Raw genomic sequence first — 26,235 nt, forward strand, 5'->3', positions numbered from 1 at the left:
GTAGAAAGGGGTTCCCTACGTTGATTTTGTACGTACCATGAATAATTTTAATACTATCTATTGTAGAACTATAACAAAACTATACAAACAACATAACGCCTTATTGTTTGGATTTTTAATTTTTTGTTTGCAATTAACACGAACTGCTCTTTAACGTTAAAACATTCTACGAACAAACCTACTACTACGTACGTATTTGACTATATTTCCACCCGAAAAATTGATTTCCGTTGGCATAGTATGAACACATTTTAATTAAAATCATTAGGTACTTAAGCTAGAGTTGTGAAAGCGATAAAATCCACTGTACCTAAAAAATGTGTGCTACGCAGAGCTACTCTGTGTGTAAGAATCCCCACATTTTTATTTGTAATTAAATAAATATTAACTATATATTACATCGAATCTTTCTGGTTTACCTCTAATCATCACCCATTTTGGAAAAAAAGAAACGGATTTCGGCGATCAGTGATAAAATGCCGATGTGTCAATACAACAATTCCACAACATAAATAATAAATGATAATTTCATTGTGATCGTTGAATAATTCTCTGACCTCTGAGCTCGATTTCAACGTTAAATATCAACGATAAATTTCGGCCAGGCCGAAGTTCCTGTTAATCATTCCTGCAACCAGCACTACAAACGGAATTAATGGCATTAATCGTGACACATGATCGTACCACCGGCCATATCCCTGTTATAAGTATACTTAGGATTTATTTTGGTCGGAACTAATAGTTTCCTGAAACTAGCCGAAATTAAACTTCGATTCGGTCTTAAAAACAGTAATAAAAAAAACCAGTTTGCTTTTCAGTTTTATTGTTCGCTATTATTCCGAATATCAAAGCATCATCAGTATGTCCATACCCGGCCTACGCACTATGTGGCAACGATGGAAAAACTTACAGGAACAGATGTGAATGGAACGAAGCTGCGTTACTGAACCCCGCTCTTGAGCTGCGACACCTGGGACGTTGTAAAGATCCCCCTCATGACGGACTATATAAAGCGCTTCTCAATGGAAACGGGTAGGTATATTTAAATATTTTAGGGAAAAGATATATTCCGTGCATTACAAGTTGGAATCGATCCTATCGTTAACAGTTTTTTCGGACAAGTAGTAAATTAGTTAGCGACACCACACTATCTTATAGAAGTAAAATGACCAAGATCAAGCTAATTATATCAAAAGTTATTAATGTAAACTTCAACATATTGATATCATAATTTTATTGTTGTAGAAATAAAGACACTCTACGGACCAAAAATAAGAAAACAAGGAACAGTAGACTGTGGGGTAGCAGCAGTATGGCAAGGCCTCCGGGCATTCATAACCGTTTAAGTGTGTTATATAATTTGTAACTTACTGGGCATTATTGCGTGCATATCAATGTTTGTCCAAAATGTTTTATAAGTCAAAATATAATGTTTATGCGTAAACGTAATGCATAACAATTTAAACATCAAATTAAAGCAACAAAGTATTTGATTAACTTATGATTTCATGGAACTGTTACTATAACAATATATGATATATTTTTCCAGGTCATGAGCTGCAGCATAGGTGTGCGATTGTCTACATGCCATGTGCTTTCGACTTTGGATACTTCATTCAAAATCATCGCCCGGCGTTATAGACAAATCAGGGAAGATATACAATTACAATATCCTTAATAAAGAAAACTTTATTGTTTTAGTGTGACTGTGAGACAACATCATTGCTTGTAGTACAGTTTTCACGTCGCGCATCATAACGAAATAAAAATTGGCCAAGTGCAAGTCGAACTCGCAAAGGGTTCCGTGCCACCAACATTTTCATTTCTTTTTCATTTTCATTATTTGTTATTAAAACCACCATTGAAGTTACTGCATTGTGAAAATTTGAACTGTCTACCTATTACGGTTCAACAAATAAAGAGAAAAACGTCGAAAATATCGGTTTCTTGTATGGGGACCACATACCCAGTTATTTTCAACTTTTTTTATTTTTAGGATGAGTTCTCATAGCAGCCAACCTTATACATACTATGTAAAAAAAATAGTGTCTATCTTTTACGGTTCATGAGGTAGAGCCCCATGACAGACAGAAAAACAGACGGACTAAAAGAGGAGGCTTTGGGTTGACTAAGCTGTCCGTCCCTCCGTCACAACTAATTTCATCAGAGCCTAATTGACATATTAAATTGAAATTTATTACAAATTGTATTTGTATAGTAATTTCAACTTATTTTTGTGACAAAAACATATGTTTGAAAATTTTAATGAATATAAATGCTTGCTAAGGACAAATTTAGCAATTCATATTTTTAGACTGTACTGTGTGCTATATTAAATGAATGGTGTTGTGTTAAGTTGGTTTTAAATATACTTTTTTTACTTCACGTACGGAACCCCTCATGTCCGACTCGCCCTTGGCCAGTTTATATAAATACGAGTAAGGTTCAAACTTTACCACTCCAAAGTCAAAGTTTTACTTTTTATATACAGTGAAAATAATGTACAATGTACATTGGTGCCTGAGGTACATTATAATATTATGTGTAATTCGGTGTTTCATTAATGTTTTCTTTGCATTTATCAAACATATGTTGTATGAAATGATAAAGAGTTTTGCGTTCTTAGCGCATACTTCTTAGATACATGGTCTCAACTCTCAAAACAAAAATATTATGATATCTTAATTTAATAATAATTGGTTGGCTTCCCTGAGATGCGGATTGTCTTACAAATGTCTAGTATTAAATAGTAGTAGTATAACATACTATTACATAGTAATAGATAGTGTAGTGATAGCCTAGTGGTTGAAATTTGGTCTCTCGATCTTGGAATCCAAGGTTCGATCCCAGGCGCGCACCTCTGATTTTTTAAAAGTTACGTGCATATTAGAAATTAATTATCATTTGCATTTACTGTGAACATAAACATTGTGGCGAAAACTGTGAGATCTTTAAAAAAAGTTCGCAAAGGTCTACGAATACACTTGGTCAGCGCGGTGGAATATAGCTACATATTATTGGTTCGAAAAAAAAACAAGTCTTCATAAAATTTTACTATACCAAATTGGTATGGACGGCGAAAATGGTTTTTTTTAATATGAAAAATGCTGGCGAGAACATGAATGTCCGCTAGCCGCAAGGAGAAGACCGCGGGCGATCGCGGTTTGGCGACCACTGGTACAGACGTTATTATGAGTAAGTGTACATTTTGGGGACCAAGTAAAAGGGTGTGCGCGCGAAAAGATGGATTTCAATGGGTATATTGGATACTTGCTGTCACCCTTTTTATGTTTCACTGCTGGTCACAGGTCCCTTCTTTTTTTACTAGGGCAAGCCTGACGGCTAGATTATATTGGTCTAATGCGTAAACCCCACCGGGTTGGCGGTCAACCTGTATCGGAGGTTTTCAAATTTTCATGGGGTTTGTTTTAAAATTGGTGGTTTTTTAAACAAAGGGTGGAATTTCCAAAACTCCTTTCTGTGCTTACTTACGATATATACCTATGTGCAAAATTCTGTATTTTAGCTACAGCGGTGTCAGCTGCGGAGCGTTCATCTTTGGCACAATCAGTACCCTTAAAATTTTATACATATAGATTTATAGATGGGTTCGTCCCAATTGGCATCATTTACACAGGCTACCATATAAAAAGAAACTTGTGAAAAAAAAATGTCAATTGCATTTTTTGATGCCGTGTAAAGAAGCCAATTATGTTAGTGAAGACACACCTCCATACAGAACGGAAAGTTTTTTTATAATATATGAGTAGCACACAAGCATGCAGTCCATCTGATGGCAAGTGGTTACTGACGCCCATGGACATCGAACGAACTCGAGATAAAATGAGATTCCTACCTGAGGTCACCTAAAAATGCGCCGCTACCCCTGTAGCAGGGACATCTGTAATCAACCCCAGATAGGATTAGATATTCCTACCTGAGGTCGGCCACAGATGCTACCCCTGAAGACTAAGCTGGCACGCCTCGAAAAAGTATGTCTCCCTTAGCACACCCTTCAAACCAGAACAGCAACGCTTAACACTGCTGTTATAAGACAGAAATAGGTGTGGCGGTGGTGCGGCTAGAGTTGAACCACAATTCTACCATCTTCAAAGTGCAACTTTAAATAAGTTAAAGAATTATGGTAATGAATTTAATTTTTTTCTAGTTACAAATCCAACTAGAACTAACAACCAGAATTAGACATAGAAGTTACAATTACATTGTGAAAATGTATTAATAAATATAATAGAACAAAAAAGTATCTACCTGGTTTTACATTGATATAATATAATTTGCACACAAACTTATATGTACGTATTTCATGATGTTTGTACTTGGCCAAATAGTTTTTAGTTGGCGTTAATTAAACACATTCTGATTAAGGTTATTTCTTAAGCATGACTTATTTACGCCATAAAATCTACTAGAGTTGGAAAAGAAAAGGCAGCTTTCGCAATGTATTTTTTGTGTAAGTCGTGTAATTAATTACCTATACCATTTTGGTGACCTGTCGTAGTAAAAATAAATAATCTATTAAGGTCATTATGGACCTCTTGATACAAATACTACATTATATTCCTTTAAGCATGATTCCATTTATTCTATAATGATATAAGATACATAATCGCCTTCTTACAAATAGTACTACAGCATTGGTGGAAAGGGAAACAAAATTTTTATTTGTTTTTCAGTTTTACTTTTAGCAGTTATTGTAGATATTAAAGCATTACCAGTATGTCTATATAAGGACCAACCACTGTGTGGCAATGACGGACAAACATACAGGAACAAATGTGAATTGGACGTCGCCACGTCATTGAACCCAGTACTCAAGTTGCAACATCTGGGACCTTGTAAGGAGTCTACTTATGACGAGCTCTATAGAATGCTACTCAGTTCAAACGGGTACGTTTAATCTTATGCCTTTACACTTTTGTCCTAAAATCTTAGTCAGTTGTTTTTTTTTTTTTTTTTTTTTTATAATAAAAGAGTAGCAGATGAGCATGCAGTCCACCTGGTGGTAAGTGACTACTGCCGCCCATGGACATCTGTAATCGACCCCAGATAGGATATTCCTACCTCAGGTTGGCCACAGATGCGCCGCTGCCCCTGAGGACTAAGCTGGAACACCTCGGAAAAGTATGTCTCCTTTACCACACCCTTCAAACCGGAACACAGCAGCGCCTAACACTGCTGTTATTAGGTAGAAATAGGTGTGGCGGTGGTGCCGCCGGAGTCGAACCACAAAGGGTTCTACCACCATCTAAGAATTGAATGAGGAGCTCATTGAGAGGCCGAGATGTGCCTTCCTATTAAGAGCGTACCAAAAATGGCATCCATACATACACACATACGAAAAACATTACTCTCCATAATCGTTAAAAAATAATATAGAAATTAAAAATTTCAAGCTGCTGCCCGCGACAAGCTAGTTTTTGCCTTTTCTATATATTATTCCAACGATGTCGTGTTTTTTTTTGTCTTTTATAATCATTTATATGTCTATATATGTAAAAAAATGTAGAAATGAAAACTTTCTTCGCGCGAGAAAAATGAGATCAAGGAACCAGAAACTGTTGAACAATTTGGATAAAATTTGGCCCTACATTGCCCGGCCTAACTATTCTCAACGTTCAGGTACGTTTTTAAGTTTCTGACTAGCAAGGTGCAGTTCTATCGCTTTAATGTATTTCTGTGCTTCCAGCGGTTGATATTCCAAATCAAATATATGAGGATATTTTAAAATAAACATAATATGGAACAATTTTATTATACTTTCAGATAATTATCTGCTGCGTGTGTGCAATTCCATACTAAATATTTGTGACTTTACAAAACATTTATAATCAAGGAAATATCTAATTACTGGTATTCGCATGTTATGTTGGACATTGCTGGAGCTGTAATAAATGCCAACATACTTATTTTTTAATGTAAGACTACATTTACTGAAAAACGTGAAAATTGTAAAAGAGAGGAAAATAAACATTTTTATTATATACGTCTAAATATTTTGTATCCCAAAAAAATAGCTTACAATTTTTAACGAAATGACATGTTTAAAGTGTCTCTTGTTTTATTTCTGTTCCTTCTACGTCAAATTTAATACCCTAATGAAATTTGTAGGTAATTGTTTTGTCCCCCTCCACCGTACTCCATTTTCAATCAATCTCCAAGGAAAATAATTAAGAAATTCTGCTTGACATGCATGCAGGATTTCAGACAAATGTTAATGGGTTGTGTGAATAAAGTGAGTTTTGTATGATTAATATAACAATTACTAGTATACTGAAACCCTAAGTGATCGAATACGACTCTAAAGGGTTCTGTATCCAAATACTAACAAAGGAATCCTATGACTAAGGTTTTGCTGTCCGTCATTCTTTCGTACTGAATTACATGAATCTTAATAGGAAGATGCTTGAATTTCTTTATAGCTACAGGAACAAATCTATATTAAATAAAATTTAAACTTCGTATTGTATCCGTATCACATAAAAGCTACGAAATTGATTTCGTTATTATTTATATCTAAAACAAAAATTATCAGGATATCGTCTTATCTTAAAAGTTATTGAACTAAATTGCCAACGTTAGCTGTAATAAAAATTTTAACAAAAAAATACAAGCGATAACAATATCTATATTAATTGGAAAACGATGTAAAAGGCGAATCCAATATGAGCGCCGACTTCAGAAATATGTACTAAACCAACAGACCTACAGATCTTTCCTGTATCATGAATATAGGAAAGATCTGAATTTACATTGATTGAACCCACCCGCGCCCGCAGGGTACTACCGCTCGCTTAGTGTTATATTGTCTTATATGTTCCAACTTAACCTAATCAATTCATTGGCTACTATATCATTGGCAAGGTGAGTTTGAAACAGAAAAGTAAATAACAAACTAAACAGTAAAGCTCTGTGATTGGCTCGATCCAATTCATGTAAATTCAGTAGTTAAGACAGAAAACGACAACGTATACGTTAACCTAAGCTGTAGCCAATACACAAATGTTAACAAGCACGTAAGTATTGATATAAACCTAAACCGACACAGAAATTTACTTGAAACCTAGACTTACACGTACACCTGTACGCCTCCTACAAAACCACAACAACATAAGCGCTCCTAGTTTAGAAGCACTCCAGCATCATCAGAGTGAAAGAGTTGAAGATGAAATCTTTCATCATATATCTCTGTCTAGTAATGTCATAACAACAAATGTCTAACTTCTATACTTTAGGTGGGAGGCACCTCTGCATCATCAGGGTTGACGGTTGAATGTCAAATTTTGCACCATATGTATCTACTCCGTTGAGTTAAATTATCACAAATTCGTAAGCTCTAAACGCCTAACTTGTATGGTTGAGGCAGGAGGCACCTCTGGGAAAAACAGGGATAGTGATGATGAGTACCACCCTATAACTCAAAGTTCTAATCGTCAAGCCATACCCATGTTAAGGTAGGAAAGTACAGCAATGAAGCACCCTTTTACACGAAAAAAGGAAAATCAAAATTGCCTAAGAAATACTTGAGTTATTGAAGTTTAAAAGAAATCAGGTTTTTACAATTTTCCGGGAAAACTGGCAATTTTTTTTTATAATTTCCACGAAATGGGACCCCCTGTGAAACTAGCTAGCATACAATGTTGTTTGAATCATGCCAATCGGCGAAAAAATCGCTGAACGTCCATAAAAAATATACGCTACGAAAAGATAACCTCTTTTCCTCTGGGAAGTCGGTTAAAAATAGATACGACCATTTAGGCTAGTCTTAATTGAGACGACACGACACAGCACGTCACCAATACTCTCAGAAACTTGATTTCTAGATACAGACATAAATCTAAATAAATAGCGCATGTAGCACCATCTGTATGATACCAACCGTTCTAATTATTTTTACCCACGGTGATGTCAAAAGAACATTTTAGTGGCTCTATGTTCAAGCAAACCGATTTAAAGTATGTATATCGATCTAAGATAAATTAATCGAATAGTAGGTACATGCCATGTCGTGCCAATCCACTGTAGAATAATAATCCTCTACTAAATATAAAAAAATATATACGCGAAACCTACTACAACATACTCGTGTACCTATTATCGTGAGTTACTTGGCAAATTGACTTTTAGTTAAGAGTTAATTGAACACATTTCAATTAAACACAATCTTTAGCATGGTTTAACATTGTTATATAACTCACTACTGTTGCAATGTTTCCAACCAGGTTTCCAGCCAAGATGATTTGTTTCTGTAAGTATCGTCTTGTTTTATATTTCTTTTAGGTTGAAGGTGGTAAAACGTAGAACCCTTTGTGGCTCGTCACTGAAGGCACCACCACTCCTATTGCGCATAATAAAAGGAGTGCTAAGCACTTTCGTGTTCCTTTCCAAATGAGATGTTACACAGACTTTCGTTATTCATTTTTCATAAGTGGGCTGAGCAGGAAAATATGAATTTTGCTTTTTCTTTTGTATGTCCTGTGACATGCATCCCGTTCCGCAAGCGAAATTATGTAGACTTATAGGGAAGATTTTGATCGGAGAGTAAGACTCGAAGGTTTCCCCACTTATCAGCAAAAAAGGCGTTGTTACGTAGATGTTGTGAACCTATATATCTACCTTCTTAAAAAGTTAAAACACCCAGTTGGGAAATATAAACTGTCCAACATCCATTATGTTCCTCCTGTAAACTGTACTTCTTGTAAATTGTATTAGTTTGCCTGAAGTTACTGCCTGAAGTTTTCGTGTGCTATCGATGTCGTGGAAAATTAATTAGGGATTTTTTTTATTTGCTTTCCAGTTGTCTTGTTCGCCTTTATCGCAAATATCGAAGCATCATCACTGTGTCCATATCCGGACTATGCACTATGTGGCAACGACGGACAAACATACAGGAACAAATGCGAATGGAACGAAGCCACTTCGTTAAACTCTGCACTTGAGCTGCGACACCTGGGACCTTGCGATGATTCTGCATATGAGGGGTTACACGGAGCAGTCTTGAATGTAAACCGGTGTGTTTATATTTTATTCAAAAATGTCTTACTTTGTTTTGATTTGTTTGCTTCCTTTCGTACCATCACATTTTCATTAGATTTATTTTTTATTTTTAGTATTTCTTATCATAGCAGCCATTTAATGGATAAAGCGAAAAATGCCAAAAATAGCGGTATCTTGTTGTATTACGACCCCCATTGATGTTGAAGAATTTTTATTTTTAGTATTTGTAGTGATAGTGGCCACCATTATACATATTCTCCTATCCGCCTATTGCATACTGTTTTAACCTTAATTAATACTACTGTTAAATTCTACTGTAAGTGTGCAATAAAGTGTATTCTATTCTATGTATATACGGTTAGAGAGATAGAGCCCTGTGACAGACGGACAAACAACATTTAGAAGGCAGATAATAATAATGGTAATGGTAAATAAATGGTAATGGTACGTAATGGTCCGCTAAACGCACCACTAGTGATATTATTAATAATCTACTTGTGTTAGGGGACCGTAAAGTTATTCATATTTTCATACACATATCCATAAGGAAGTAACATTGTCGAAAACGCTCTGAATATATTTAAGAAAAACATGGTAAACTTAAACTAGTTGCTTATAATATAAAAATTGTTGTAGTAATAACTACTTACGTCGGACCAGAAATAGGGGATCCAGGAACAAGAGACTATCGAGCAGCAACAGGGTTTCAAGTGCTCACGACGTTTTTCAACGTTTAAGTATGTTCATTACTTGATAACTTCCTTATTGTGTAATGTGCTATAAGTTGGATATGCTACACAGAGCTTATCCCTCGAACTTACAAATTAAGAGGAAACGAGAGGAAATCAACGAATTAAAATGTAGAATCGGAATGTCGGAACGTAACACGACATCAAAAATCGAAAAATGCACACGTAACATTAAAGGTTGCCGTTCAAACTATTTCCGGCAACATCCGTTATAATTCCCAAAAACTATTTAATATTTTTTCAGGTAATCAACTGCTGCATACGTGCGTGTACGGTTTCAATTTTTGTCGCTTCGGATAAAATCCAACTTAAACAACATTGTAAAAAACCTAAGAAAGTTTAAACTTACGACAATAGGTACGACTATTGTCGTAAGTTTAAACTTTCTTACAATAAACTTTCTTACAATTCGTACAATAGAACGTATTAATGAAATATCTTATTAAATTGTAGTCGGAAAATTATAGAAAATATTATCATCATTAATTTTGTGTTAAATGTGAACACTAACATGTGCGGTGCCGCATTTTGAGAAATACTTAATTGCAGAATTTATATCTTTCAATATTTAAGGTACCATTTGATGTGTAATAAAATATGATATATGTCGGAGAAGGACGGCTCTCATCGACATCATTGATAGAATCTATGGGTTTTGTGAGCGTTGTCATAGGGTAGATGCAGGCACAAATACAGTAATCACAGTATTTATTGTTCTCTTTACATGATAACTTCGGATTTACAAAATAACTATGCTATAATACTACTATGTCGGAGGAAGAGTCAGAGTTATTTAATATAGCTTTAGCTATACTGTTACTTTAGTATTTTAGTAATGTTATTGGTACTTGATCAATCGAAGTCATTGTATAGCTTTCGTATTAGAATCAGAGCAGAGACCTTTAAGAGGTCTCTAGTGGAGTCGAGGTATGTGGCGGCGCGGTGGGGAAACATGGATAAGAACTGATGTGAGTGATCGAGGTGGATCATTATTTCTCTTTTTTATCCTAATTAGCATCAGAATCAAAAAAAAAATGAATATTGCTCACCAGATTGTGTGAAGAACTCGGGCTTTATACAAAACACGTCCACTCGTGTACTATGTCCTATACAGTCAGATGAAAGGTTTTACTTGTTTTTAGCTGACCATAATCTCCAACTGCACGTTCTTATATGAAATTCAGCGGCACGCTTATATCATCAGGTGACTTGTAGCCTCGTCATAGCCATCGTCGTATTGAGGCACTTGGAATTTCGTACATAGTGTAGTTTTCCGTTGGTTTAACTTAAACATTTATAACAGCTATGACAACAAATAACAAATTGTCCACGAGCTAATAAAAAAATGTAAAATCTGGGATAAGATTAAGGTCCTGTATTGTAGACTTTCATATTTTTCTACAATTAAAATGTCACGTTACAAAGGAACGAACTAATAACACATAATTTGTTCTGAATGGACAAAAATAATAGATTATCTAAACTGATCTATGCTGTAGTAATTGTATAATATAACCCATCTCGCATAAACATATGGACAACGAAACACTCACAACATTGTAAAATATCACTAATAATCGAGAGAAAAAAAAGATCTTAAAATTTTACAATATTTATGACAGAATCTTTCATAGTAACACTCAGACAAAAGAGAGAGAAAAAAATACTCCCCTGACTTCAGCTGTTCATCAACCAAACAATCACAGTCGTCAGGTTGCACCTCCTCAGGACGAAACTCAGGTGATGTCTTTAGACCAACTTTCGCAAGTTGCGCAGCTCCTCCACAAGTAATTGTTATTTTACTATTTCTCGTTGAACACAGCCGCCGTTATTTGTTACACTCAATTCACTTAAGTCTTTTGTGCCTGCACAGATCCCACTTCTGATGTCGGAGAAGGACGGCTCTCATCGACATCATTGATAGAATCTATGGGTTTTGTGGGCGTTGTCATAGGGTAGATGCAGGCACAAATACAGTAATCACAGTATTTATTGTTCTCTTTACATGATAACTTCGGATTTACAAAATAACTATACTATAATACTACTATTACTTTACAAACAAAGGATTTGAGCAGCAGGTTCAAGGTAGTGACTACACGCTCCAAAGCACAACGAAATAATGATCCACCTCGATCACTCACATCAGTTCTTATCCATGTTTCCCCACCGCGCCGCCACATACCTCGACTCCACTAGAGACCTCTTAAAGGTCTCTGCTCTGATTCTAATACGAAAGCTATACAATGACTTCGATCAAGTACCAATAACATTACTAAAATACTAAAGTAACAGTATAGCTAAAGCTATATTAAATAACTCTGACTCTTCCTCCGACATATATATGATGCTATTTAGGAACGTGAAATAAAATAATGATATCTTCCCTACACATACGTTGTAAACGATCATGAATAATACTGCATTTAAGAAATAAATGTACCTACAGCATTGTTTTATTTAATTTTACCAATTAATGTCCCTATGATACCTATACTGGGTGTCCCAAAATACCACGATAAACTTAAGGGGACCATAGGTTAGGAGCTAACCTCTAGAGGAAAAAATCTCTAGTGAGAGTATCTCCGTCTTCGAAATATCGGTGGTTTAACTTTTTTAAATTCATCTCCTTTTTAAACTGGATATACAAAAAAGATGATAAATTGTTTATTTATATGTGTAAAATACTATTAAATAGTTGGTATTCCATAGTGTGTAGTTCACATATAAATATTGTAAACTGGTTTAAAGATAAATATGAGAATTTTGGGCTGTTTTCTTCGCTGTTTTTAAATTTAAATCTTTCAAATATTTTTTTCCAAACTGTGGCTATTCGCGGTGAAAAAAATGAACTGGGTTATAGGAACTTGTCTAGGTAATAGAGATTACACAAAGGTACACTTATATAAAATACCTGTATTTCATAGCTCAATATAAAAGGACTAAATTGAAATAGATATATGGTACTTTAACAATGTCAGACTGAATACATGACCAAATGACCAAAATTGATTTACGTATGTGTGTCGTAATAGTAAAAGTGAAGCAATTTATTTTGGTCATTTTGTATCTAACTATAAAATGTATGAATTTATAGAAAGAAAAATCAACAACTATTATTGTAACAAATATGTATTGGACCAACTAATATGGTATTTGGAGCAAATATTGCTTAAACGTTGTGGTGAAAAAAAAACGTATTTTTTCGTGAACTTTATACTTCTATTGGTTGTTCCCTTTGACGGTACATTCGTCAATAGAAAAAGTCAACTGTGTAACAAAAAATCAGTACTTCACTAAAAAGCATTTAAATTTTCCTAAAATATTAAACGCCCCGTAGCCGGGCGGGCCTAAGGCCGCTTATTCAAGATTAAATTGATATGATATGACTTTTTCTGGCATCTTCTTTCTCTCTACTATGTTATTTAAAATATGGGTTCACACATCTCTTTGTCATGATTTGTTGGTCTTTTACTTCTTAGCGTAGCAATAAGTATTCTAAATCTATGATTTGGCTACACATGGAGATTTCCGTTTTGTTAATGCTGAAAGCTTTAACAAACTGGCATCATGTATAAAGTACATACTATTCTATAAAATTCTATAGATGATATATCATCCTATGATAAAAACTTTTGTAAATTCTAACAGTGCCTGCCATAGTCACAAATCTAATGGACAGCGCATGTACCACCATCAATATTAAAGTAAGCGCACTAAAATATTTCTACCTATTGAGATGTCAAAAAAAAGTTTTAGTAATTCTTTAGTGATACGTGCAATGTGGTGGTGATCTACTGAAGAATAATGGCGTTTTGCCACTACTAAATATTAAAATGTTCCATGCATATTTACTGCAACAAACTCATGTACCTATTATCGTGTATTACTTGGCAAGTCAATTTTTAATGAACGTAAATTGAACACATTTCAATTAAGCACAATCCTTAGCTTAGCTTAACATTGCTGTAAATAACTCACTACTGTTGCAACGTAACTAACGGTTTCCAGTCAAGATGATTTGTTTCTGTAAGCATAAAATTGTTTTTTATTTTTTATAGTTTGACACTGGCGGCACCACTGCGACATATATTACACATAATAAAAGGAGTGCTAAGCATTGTCGTGTTTCCTTTCCAAGTGAGATGTTATACAGACTTTCGTTATTCATTTTTCATAAGTGGGCTGAGCAGGTAAATCTGAATTTTGCTTTTTCTTTTGTATTTCTTGTGATATGCGTCCCGTTTCGCAAGCGAAATTACATATACTTATGAGGAAGATTTTGATGCGAGAGTAGGATTCGAAGGATTCCACACTTATCAATACCAATTATTGGGAAATGGAAACTGTCCAACATAGTGGACTTCCTGTAAATTGTATTAGTTTGCCTGAAGTTACTGTACGCAGTTAATGCAATTATTAAGGTTTTCGTGTGCTATCGATGTCGTGGAAAATTAATTAGGGAAACTGTTTTAATTTGCTTTTCAGTTTTATTGTTCGCATTTATTGCAAATATCGAAGCATCATCACTGTGTCCATATCCGGACTATGCACTATGCGGTAACGACGGACAAACATACAGGAATAAATGCGAATGGAACGACGCCACTTCATTAAACTCTGCACTTGAGCTGCGACACCTGGGACCTTGCGATGATTCTGCATATGATGGGTTACACGGAGCAGTCTTGAATGTAAACCGGTGTGTTTATATTTTATTCAAAAATGTCTTACTTTGTTTTGATTTGTTTGCTTCCTTTCGTACCATCACATTTTCATTAGATTTATTTTTTATTTTTAGTATTTCTAATCATAGCAGCCATTTAATGGATAAAGCGAAAAATGCCAAAAATAGCGGTATCTTGTTGTATTACGACCCCCATTGATGTTGAAGAATTTTTATTTTTAGTATTTGTAGTGATAGTGGCCACCATTATACATATTCTCCTATCCGCCTATTGCATACTGTTTTAACCTTAATTAATACTACTGTTAAATTCTACTGTAAGTGTGCAATAAAGTGTATTCTATTCTATGTATATACGGTTAGAGAGATAGAGCCCTGTGACAGACGGACAAACAACATTTAGAAGGCAGATAATAATAATGGTAATGGTAAATAAATGGTAATGGTACGTAATGGTCCGCTAAACGCACCACTAGTGATATTATTAATAATCTACTTGTGTTAGGGGACCGTAAAGTTATTCATATTTTCATACACATATCCATAAGGAAGTAACATTGTCGAAAACGCTCTGAATATATTTAAGAAAAACATGGTAAACTTAAACTAGTTGCTTATAATATAAAAATTGTTGTAGTAATAACTACTTACGTCGGACCAGAAATAGGGGATCCAGGAACAAGAGACTATCGAGCAGCAACAGGGTTTCAAGTGCTCACGACGTTTTTCAACGTTTAAGTATGTTCATTACTTGATAACTTCCTTATTGTGTAATGTGCTATAAGTTGGATATGCTACACAGAGCTTATCCCTCGAACTTACAAATTAAGAGGAAACGAGAGGAAATCAACGAATTAAAATGTAGAATCGGAATGTCGGAACGTAACACGACATCAAAAATCGAAAAATGCACACGTAACATTAAAGGTTCAAACTATTTCCGGCAACATCCGTTATAATTCCCAAAAACTATTTAATATTTTTTCAGGTAATCAACTGCTGCATACGTGCGTGTACGGTTTCAATTTTTGTCACTTCGGATAAAATCCAACTTAAACAACATTGTAAAAAACCTAAGAAAGTTTAAACTTACGACAATAGGTACGACTATTGTCGTAAGTTTAAACTTTCTTACAATAAACTTTCTTACAATTCGTACAAAATATTATCGTAGAAAATATTATCATCATTAATTTTGTGTTAAATGTGAACACTAACATGTGCGGTGCCGCATTTTGAGAAATACTTAATTGCAGAATTTATATCTTTCAATATTTAAGGTACCATTTGATGTGTAATAAAATATGATATATATGATGCTATTTAGGAACGTGAAATAAAATAATGATATCTTCCCTACACATACGTTGTAAACGATCATGAATAATACTGCATTTAAGAAATAAATGTACCTACAGCATTGTTTTATTTAATTTTACCAATTAATGTCCCTATGATACCTATACTGGGTGTCCCAAAATACCACGATAAACTTAAGGGGACCATAGGTTAGGAGCTAACCTCTAGAGGAAAAAATCTCTAGTGAGAGTATCTCCGTCTTCGAAATATCGGTGGTTTAACTTTTTTAAATTCATCTCCTTTTTAAACTGGATATACAAAAAAGATGATAAATTGTTTATTTATATGTGTAAAATACTATTAAATAGTTGGTATTCCATAGTGTGTAGTTCACATATAAATATTGTAAACTGGTTTAAAGATAAATATGAGAATTTTGGGCTGTTTTCTTCGCTGTTTTTAAATTTAAATCTTTCAAATATTTTTTTCCAAACTGTGGCTATTCGCGGTGAAAAAAATGAACTGGGTTATAGGAGCTTGTCTAGGTAATAGAGATTACACAAAGGTACACTTATATAAAATACCTGTATTTCATAGCTCAATATAAAAGGACTAAATTGAAATAGATATATGGTACTTTAACAATGTCAGACTGAATACATGACCAAATGACCAAAATTGATTTACGTATGTGTGTCGTAATAGTAAAAGTGAAGCAATTTATTTTGGTCATTTTGTATCTAACTATAAAATGTATGAATTTATAGAAAGAAAAATCAACAACTATTATTGTAACAAATATGTATTGGACCAACTAATATGGTATTTGGAGCAAATATTGCTTAAACGTCGTGGTGAAAAAAAACGTATTTTTTCGTGAACTTTATACTTCTATTGGTTGTTCCCTTTGAAGGTACATTCGTCAATAGAAAAAGTCAACTGTGTAACAAAAAATCAGTACTTCACTAAAAAGCATTTAAATTTTCCTAAAATATTAAACGCCCCGTAGCCGGGCGGGCTTAAGGCCGCTTATTCAAGATTAAATTGATTTGATATGACTTTTTCTGGCATCTTCTTTCTCTCTACTATGTTATTTAAAATATGGGTTCACACATCTCTTTGTCATGCTTTGTCTTTTACTTCTTTAGCGTAGCAATAAGTATTCTAAGTCTATGATTTCGCTACACATGGAGATTTCCGTTTAGTTAATGTTGAAAGCTTTAACAAACTGGCATCATGTATAAAGTACATACTATTCTATAAAATTCTATAGATGATATATCATCCTATGATAAAAACTTTTGTAAATTCTAACAGTGCCTGCCATAGTCACAAATCTAATGGACAGCGCATGTACCACCATCAATAATAAAGTAAGCGCACAAAAAATATTTCTACCTATTGAGATGTCAAAAGAAAGTTTTAGTTTTATATTCTTTAGTGATACGTGTTATGTCGTGGTGATCTACTGAAAAATAATGGCGTTTTGTCACTACTAAATATTAAAATGTTCTATGCATATTTACTGCAACAAACTCATGTACCTATTATCGTATGTTACTTGGCAAGTCAATTTTTAATGAACGTTAATTGAACACATTTCAATTAAGCACAATTCTTAGCTTAGCTTAACATTGCTGAATAACTCACTAATGTTGCAACGTAACTAACGGTTTCCAGTCAAGATGATTTGTTTCTGTAAGCATAAAATTGTTTTTTATTTTTTATAGTTTGACACTGGCGGCACCACTGCGACATATATTACACATAATAAAAGGAGTGCTAAGCATTGTCGTGTTTCCTTTCCAAGTGAGATGTTATACAGACTTTCGTTATTCATTTTTCATAAGTGGGCTGAGCAGGTAAATCTGAATTCTGCTTTTTCTTTTGTATTTCTTGTGATATGCGTCCCGTTTCGCAAGCGAAATTACATATACTTATGAGGAAGATTTTGATGCGAGAGTAGGATTCGAAGGATTCCACACTTATCAATACCAATTATTGGGAAATGGAAACTGTCCAACATAGTGGACTTCCTGTAAATTGTATTAGTTTGCCTGAAGTTACTGTACGCAGTTAATGCAATTATTAAGGTTTTCGTGTGCTATCGATGTCGTGGAAAATTAATTAGGGAAACTGTTTTAATTTGCTTTTCAGTTTTATTGTTCGCATTTATTGCAAATATCGAAGCATCATCACTGTGTCCATATCCGGACTATGCACTATGCGGTAACGACGGACAAACATACAGGAATAAATGCGAATGGAACGACGCCACTTCATTAAACTCTGCACTTGAGCTGCGACACCTGGGACCTTGCGATGATTCTGCATATGATGGGTTACACGGAGCAGTCTTGAATGTAAACCGGTGTGTTTATATTTTATTCAAAAATGTCTTACTTTGTTTTGATTTGTTTGCTTCCTTTCGTACCATCACATTTTCATTAGATTTATTTTTTATTTTTAGTATTTCTAATCATAGCAGCCATTTAATGGATAAAGCGAAAAATGCCAAAAATAGCGGTATCTTGTTGTATTACGACCCCCATTGATGTTGAAGAATTTTTATTTTTAGTATTTGTAGTGATAGTGGCCACCATTATACATATTCTCCTATCCGCCTATTGCATACTGTTTTAACCTTAATTAATACTACTGTTAAATTCTACTGTAAGTGTGCAATAAAGTGTATTCTATTCTATGTATATACGGTTAGAGAGATAGAGCCCTGTGACAGACGGACAAACAACATTTAGAAGGCAGATAATAATAATGGTAATGGTAAATAAATGGTAATGGTACGTAATGGTCCGCTAAACGCACCACTAGTGATATTATTAATAATCTACTTGTGTTAGGGGACCGTAAAGTTATTCATATTTTCATACACATATCCATAAGGAAGTAACATTGTCGAAAACGCTCGTAATATATTTAAGAAAAACATGGTAAACTTAAACTAGTTGCTTATAATATAAAAATTGTTGTAGTAATAACTACTTACGTCGGACCAGAAATAGGGGATCCAGGAACAAGAGACTATCGAGCAGCAACAGGGTTTCAAGTGCTCACGACGTTTTTCAACGTTTAAGTATGTTCATTACTTGATAACTTCCTTATTGTGTAATGTGCTATAAGTTGGATATGCTACACAGAGCTTATCCCTCGAACTTACAAATTAAGAGGAAACGAGAGGAAATCAACGAATTAAAATGTAGAATCGGAATGTCGGAACGTAACACGACATCAAAAATCGAAAAATGCACACGTAACATTAAAGGTTGCCGTTCAAACTATTTCCGGCAACATCCGTTATAATTCCCAAAAACTATTTAATATTTTTTCAGGTAATCAACTGCTGCATACGTGCGTGTACGGTGTCAATTTTTGTCACTTCGGATAAAATCCAACTTAAACAACATTGTAAAAAACCTAAGAAAGTTTAAACTTACGACAATAGGTACGACTATTGTCGTAAGTTTAAACTTTCTTACAATAAACTTTCTTACAATTCGTACAATAGAACGTATTAATGAAATATTAAATTGTAGTCGGAAAATTATAGAAAATATTATCATAATTAATTTTGTGTTAAATGTGAACAATAACATGTGCGGTGCCGCATTTTGAGAAATACTTAATTGCAGAATTTATATCTTTCAATATTTAAGGTACCATTTGATGTGTAATAAAATATGATATATATGATGCTATTTAGGAACGTGAAATAAAATAATGATATCTTCCCTACACATACGTTGTAAACGATCATGAATAATACTGCATTTAAAAAATAAATGTACCTACAGCATTGTTTTATTTAATTTTACCAATTAATGTCCCTATGATACCTATACTGGGTGTCCCAAAATACCACGATAAACTTAAGGGGACCATAGGTTAGGAGCTAACCTCTAGAGGAAAAAATCTCTAGTGAGAGTATCTCCGTCTTCGAAATATCGGTGGTTTAACTTTTTTAAATTCATCTCCTTTTTAAACTGGATATACAAAAAAGATGATAAATTGTTTATTTATATGTGTAAAATACTATTAAATAGTTGGTATTCCATAGTGTGTAGTTCACATATAAATATTGTAAACTGGTTTAAAGATAAATATGAGAATTTTGGGCTGTTTTCTTCGCTGTTTTTAAATTTAAATCTTTCAAATATTTTTTTCCAAACTGTGGCTATTCGCGGTGAAAAAAATGAACTGGGTTATAGGAGCTTGTCTAGGTAATAGAGATTACACAAAGGTACACTTATATAAAATACCTGTATTTCATAGCTCAATATAAAAGGACTAAATTGAAATAGATATATGGTACTTTAACAATGTCAGACTGAATACATGACCAAATGACCAAAATTGATTTACGTATGTGTGTCGTAATAGTAAAAGTGAAGCAATTTATTTTGGTCATTTTGTATCTAACTATAAAATGTATGAATTTATAGAAAGAAAAATCAACAACTATTATTGTAACAAATATGTATTGGACCAACTAATATGGTATTTGGAGCAAATATTGCTTAAACGTTGTGAAAAAAAAACGTATTTTTTCGTGAACTTTATACTTCTATTGGTTGTTCCCTTTGACGGTACATTCGTCAATAGAAAAAGTCAACTGTGTAACAAAAAATCAGTACTTCACTAAAAAGCATTTAAATTTTCCTAAAATATTAAACGCCCCGTAGCCGGGCGGGCCTAAGGCCGCTTATTCAAGATTAAATTGATATGATATGACTTTTTCTGGCATCTTCTTTCTCTCTACTATGTTATTTAAAATATGGGTTCACACATCTCTTTGTCATGCTTTGTCTTTTACTTCTTTAGCGTAGCAATAAGTATTCTAAGTCTATGATTTCGCTTCACATGGAAATTTCCGTTTAGTTAATGTTGAAAGCTTTAACAAACTGGCATCATGTATAAAGTACATACTATTCTATAAAATTCTATAGATGATATATCATCCTATGATAAAAACTTTTGTAAATTCTAACAGTGCCTGCCATAGTCACAAATCTAATGGACAGCGCATGTACCACCATCAATAATAAAGTAAGCGCACAAAAAATATTTCTACCTATTGAGATGTCAAAAGAAAGTTTTAGTTTTATATTCTTTAGTGATACGTGTTATGTCGTGGTGATCTACTGAAAAATAATGGCGTTTTGTCACTACTAAATATTAAAATGTTCTATGCATATTTACTGCAACAAACTCATGTACCTATTATCGTATGTTACTTGGCAAGTCAATTTTTAATGAACGTTAATTGAACACATTTCAATTAAGCACAATTCTTAGCTTAGCTTAACATTGCTGAATAACTCACTACTGTTGCAACGTAACTAACGGTTTCCAGTCAAGATGATTTGTTTCTGTAAGCATCAAATTGTATTTTTTTTATTTTTTACCGCTTGTACGGTGGTAGAACCTTTGGGGTTTGACACTGGAGGCGCCACCGCCACACCTGTTACAGCTTAATAAAAGTGTTAAGCACTGCTGTGTTTCGGATCCAAGTGATATTTTACAAGTGATTTTTTATTTTAATTTTGCTCTGGTTTGTCACATGATATGCGTCTTCATACTACAAGTGATTTGGTCTCAGAGTAGGATTTGAAGTTTTCCGCGCTCATCAACAAAAAAGGCGTTATTATGTAGGTGTTGTGTATGTCCCTAACCTCTTGAAAAGTTAAATCACCCAATATGAAAATGGAAATATCATAATGCAGTAAACTTCCTGTAAATTTTATTGGTTTGCCTGGTGGCCAAGTTACTGTACGCAATTATTGCAATTGTTAAAGTTTTCCAGTGCTATAGATATTGTGGACAAGGTAGTTTGGAAATTAGTTTTAATTTGCTTTACAGTTTTATTGTTCGTCTTTATTGCAAATATCGAAACATCATCACTGTGTCCATATCCGGACTATGCACTATGTGGCAACGACGGACAAACATACAGGAATAAATGCGAATGGAACGACGCCACTTCATTAAACCCTGCACTTGAGCTGCGACACCTGGGACCTTGTGATGATTCTACATATGGTGTGTTACACAGAACAGTGGTAAATGTAAACCGGTGTGTTTTTTTTTTATTCCAAAACTTTTGCCATTGTATTACTAAGTAATTACATGTTAGAAGATAGCACCATCAAGATTGTCTGCAAAGCCTCTTCAATTATTTACAGTAGACATGTCATGTTCAATCTTATCAAATCATTGTAGATAGGTAATTTGATACATAATTGTCGCACATTATATTACTTTTCTATCACTTACAGCAAACATGTGTTTAGGCTCAAGAAATTTATCTTGTTAAGCAGATGAAATGGAACATTTCTACCAGTTATTTAAATTAAAAATAAAAATCTTTACTAATCGGCACAGTGCGATGTAAACTCGCACACAGAGGGTCATCTTGAATTGCCATTTAAGCACTGAAAAATATTTTTATTCAAAGATATCTTAAAAAATAAATTATTTAGTCTCATTAACATTCTTACATTCTTTGGCTTCTATTGCCACTTTGTAATATCTAAAGATTTTTGTATAATAATACATGTAAATAATATAATAAAGTCATCATATTTAACTCCGAATGTTGTAGATATAAAGACTTACGTCAGGTGTCAGGCGTCAGAAACAAGAGATTCAGGAACAAGAGACTCTCAAGCAGCAGCAGGATTTCAGCTACTCCTTACGACGTATTTAAACGTTTGAGTAAGAAAGAAATAAATAAATTCCTTATTGTGTAAAGTGCCTCAAATTTGAGATAAAAATATATATAATAAACTGCCCCCGAAATTTACAAATTAACAGGAAATTAAATGAATAAAACGAAATGAATGATGTGAATAAAATGTAAATTATATTTTTTTGTAAAAACAGGGCTAATATTAGGAGGCACTTGATTAGGTCTAATATGGAAACAAATTGTCAGTTGCAATCGAAACAATTTTTCGATACATACAGTGCAAATCTGAATACGTAATACTCACAGACCACGTAAACAAATACCTAAACATTGGGTACTGTACCCTTACCTTGATTTATTACGTTTTGACAAATATGACTTTTTTTGGTATTTGTTTACGTATTTGCCCATACAATTACCAACCAGCGCCCCTAGCGGATTATGTCAGACCTTGGAAATTGTATGATCCAATACGTGAAAAAATACCAAAGCAGTCATATTTGTCAAAACGTAAAATCTCATGGTAAGGGTACTGTTGCCAAAATCTCTTATTGCAACGACATCTTTAATATTATTTAAATGTGTCGCAAATTTTATACTTTTTTCAGGTGAACAACTGCTGCATCAGTGTGTGCACAATCATAATACTTGTACCTTCGGATAACATCCACCATACTTACAAAAAACATACATACTACATTACAAATATAAGAAAGTTAAGACATATGATTATTGTAATTATTAGTGAAATATCTAATTAAATTCTAGTGGAACTGAGAAAAGTAAATCATCATTAATTTAATTAATATGAATACCAAAATTTATTACACAGTACCTAGTTCGTGTAAAAATGCTGAATTTATATAATTCAAAAAATATATTATAAATATAATATATCTATGATGTTATTTAGGAAGCGTTGTTTTATTGAAATTCTAGAAATTAATGTACCTATGGTAGCCATACAGAATATCCCGAAAGTAACGTGACAAAGTGAAGGGGAACCTATGTTCCACTTAACCTATGTTTATTTTATTGTATATAAAATGTCTACTTTTTTAAATATTCACCTCTTTTAGTTAACTGCACATACAAATGGAATGTTGAAGTGTTCATTTTTTTCCGTAAAATACTACTTATCAGATATTTGATCTTCTATATCTACATGTAAACTGGTTTAAAGAACACAACAGAACTGCACACTGCACAAAAAATTAATAGACATTTCAGAAAGAGTGATACCTTTATAGTATTAGGTACTAATATTAAATACCTATATTCCATAGCTAAATATCTGACTGGATTAAAGTATATAAAATATAATATAAAGATGGTAATTTCCATTTAGTAATTATTTCAATCTGACATCGAGTAAGTACTCGGAAGAGTAACCTTGTAGGTATTACATCCTATTTCTACCATCAGAACATTAGTCAGTTCTGCCAGTGCCCGACATAGATACAAATATATTTTCATGTACCACCATCTGCATGAAATGTCAAAAGATTTTTAGTAGGGGAGCCCATGAGGCTAAATGTGTAGAAACTCGAGCGTCATGAGACCTATACGATTGTATAGATTAGACGTTAGAATGACGAAAATGTTATATAATATTTTTCGATTAAGCAGTGGGAAGGGACCCTAGAAGATTCGAAAGATGCACAAAAAGTTAGTCAAATGGAAATACGCGAGTGCGGCAGATTATTAATAGAGTATAGTTCACATATCTCTGATATCGGAATTATGTTAATCTGCGGGATTACTTGGAAGGGACAGACGTACGAGAGAGTACAAAATGTAGAAAAAAATAAGTCCACCATTCGATATCTAGAGAGAATATTAAGTGACCCCAGACGAAGCTCCAATTCGAAAGACTGACGATTCCGATCAAAGGAAAGCTCACAGTGACTCTTCAAAAATGCAAAGAGAAATAGCGATTTCCTTTTGCACTTCAGAGAAGCATCTGACGCGCTCGAGTATGTCAAGGTCGCATTATTATTTATTATATAAGCAATTACAGCTTGATATTTTAGTTATGCTAAACCTTAATCTGATTTAGTCTCCACTAAATGCTTTCTACTGCTAAAGGCTAAAGCTAAAAAAAATGCTAAAGGCTTTCTTATTCTGACGATTTGAAAAAAAAAATAGTATGAGAATGTAGCCTTGTACTTCTCAGAATTTCATCCTTATAAGCAACACTATCAGATAGTGGAATAATATAGAGGGTTTTTTTGTCAAAATGAACTCATTTGTTTCCCGGCTAGGGAAAAGGATATTTTAAAAAAGTAATGATGCAGTTTTAGTTTTTATCAAAATCGGCCTAGTAATTCCTTTCATCATTTTTCGCTACTCCTTATAGTTTCGGATTTGGCTCTGAAGGCCCGTTTGAAAAATTTACCCTGTATATCTGATGCGCTCGAGCCTACCCAGTGATCGATTTTTTTTGCTAATCTGACGGGCTTCCCAAGCCCTCTATATGCAAAGCTCATATGTATATGTTTTAGCATATATAGCTCTATAGGATATATAGCTCTATAGGATTTAATGTATCTCCCATATCTTAAACAGCCGGGCTCGAGTCATCCCTGAAATCACCTCTTGGGCATACCTACTATTTGACATTATATTTATGATTGTACTTGTAAAAATAATAATATTCTATGGAGAATTTACCGCGACATACTCATGTTCTTATTATCGTATTTAACTTGGCAAATCAATTTTTAGTGAACGTTAATTGAACACATTGCAATTAAGCGCAATCCTTATATTGGCTTAAAATTACTATATAACTACTCTTACAAAGTAAGTAACGGTTTCCAGTCAAGATGATTTGTTTCTGTAAGCATCAATTTGTTTTTTATTTCTTATAATTTGACGGTGGTAGAACCCTTAGTAGTTCGACACTGGAGGCACCACTACCACACTTGGTTTAGCTTAATAAAATAAGTATTAACACTGCTGTGTTTCCGATCCAAGTGAGATTTTATACAGACTTGTGTTCTTCGTTGTTCACAAGTGGATCGAGCAGGAGTAGGAGAATTTTGCATTTTCTCTTGTTTGTCCCATGAATTTGTTTGGATTTGAAGCTATACCCACTTATTAACAAATTCCAAGCTAAAATCACACAAGAAAAATCGTTAATCCTGATTCCTGACAATCCTGATGAGGTGAATGGGATAAAATTATTTAAATCGTGTATTGTCATCGGTTTTTGATACTTGTACAAAATTTTAAATTAATCGGATCGTTCAAAATGGGTAAAATCGAGTTCAAAGATTCCGTTACATACATACATACATTACATACATACATTAAAGGTGGTAGAACCCTTTGTGGTTCGACTCCGGCGGCACCACCGCCACACCTATTTCTGCCTAATAACAGCAGTGTTAGGCGCTGCTGTGTTCCGGTTTGAAGGGTGTGGTAAGGGAGACAGACTTTTCCGAGGCGTTCCAGCTTAGTCCTGAGGGGTAGCGGCGCATCTGTGGCCGACCTCAGGTAGGAATATCTTATCCTATCTGGGGTTGATTACAGATGTCCATGGGCGGCAGTAGCCACTTTCCATCAGGTGGACTGCATGCTCGTCTGCTACTCTTATATTATAAAAAAAAAAAAAAAAAAAAAAAAAAAAAAAAAAAAAAAAAAAAAAAAAAAACATACAGGTCAAGCTAATAAAGGCGTGGTTAAAAGGCGTTGTTATGTAGGATTTGTGTATGTATAATACCTAACTTCTTGAAAAGTTAAAACATCCAATATGAAAATGGAAACAGCAAAAC

General features: G+C 33.9%; 1 protein-coding gene and 1 long non-coding RNA gene across 2 annotated transcripts in view; one reads left to right on the top strand and one right to left on the bottom strand.

Moving 5' to 3' along the window:
- Positions 1-26,235, bottom strand: part of centrocortin (cerebellar degeneration-related protein 2-like) — a 198,738-nt gene that overhangs the window by 70,255 nt on the left and 102,248 nt on the right. The gene's annotated exons all lie outside the window — the stretch shown is intronic.
- Positions 811-2,160, top strand: LOC140753065 (uncharacterized). Its single transcript, XR_012103534.1, has 3 exons — positions 811-1,032; positions 1,246-1,346; positions 1,550-2,160. It is a non-coding gene; the product is annotated as an uncharacterized LOC140753065 (long non-coding RNA).

Source organism: Epargyreus clarus, unplaced genomic scaffold (genome assembly GCF_041222505.1).
Source record: "Epargyreus clarus isolate Ecla_fem2 unplaced genomic scaffold, WU_Ecla_fem_2.2 ptg000026l, whole genome shotgun sequence".
Taxonomy (NCBI): domain Eukaryota; kingdom Metazoa; phylum Arthropoda; class Insecta; order Lepidoptera; family Hesperiidae; genus Epargyreus; species Epargyreus clarus.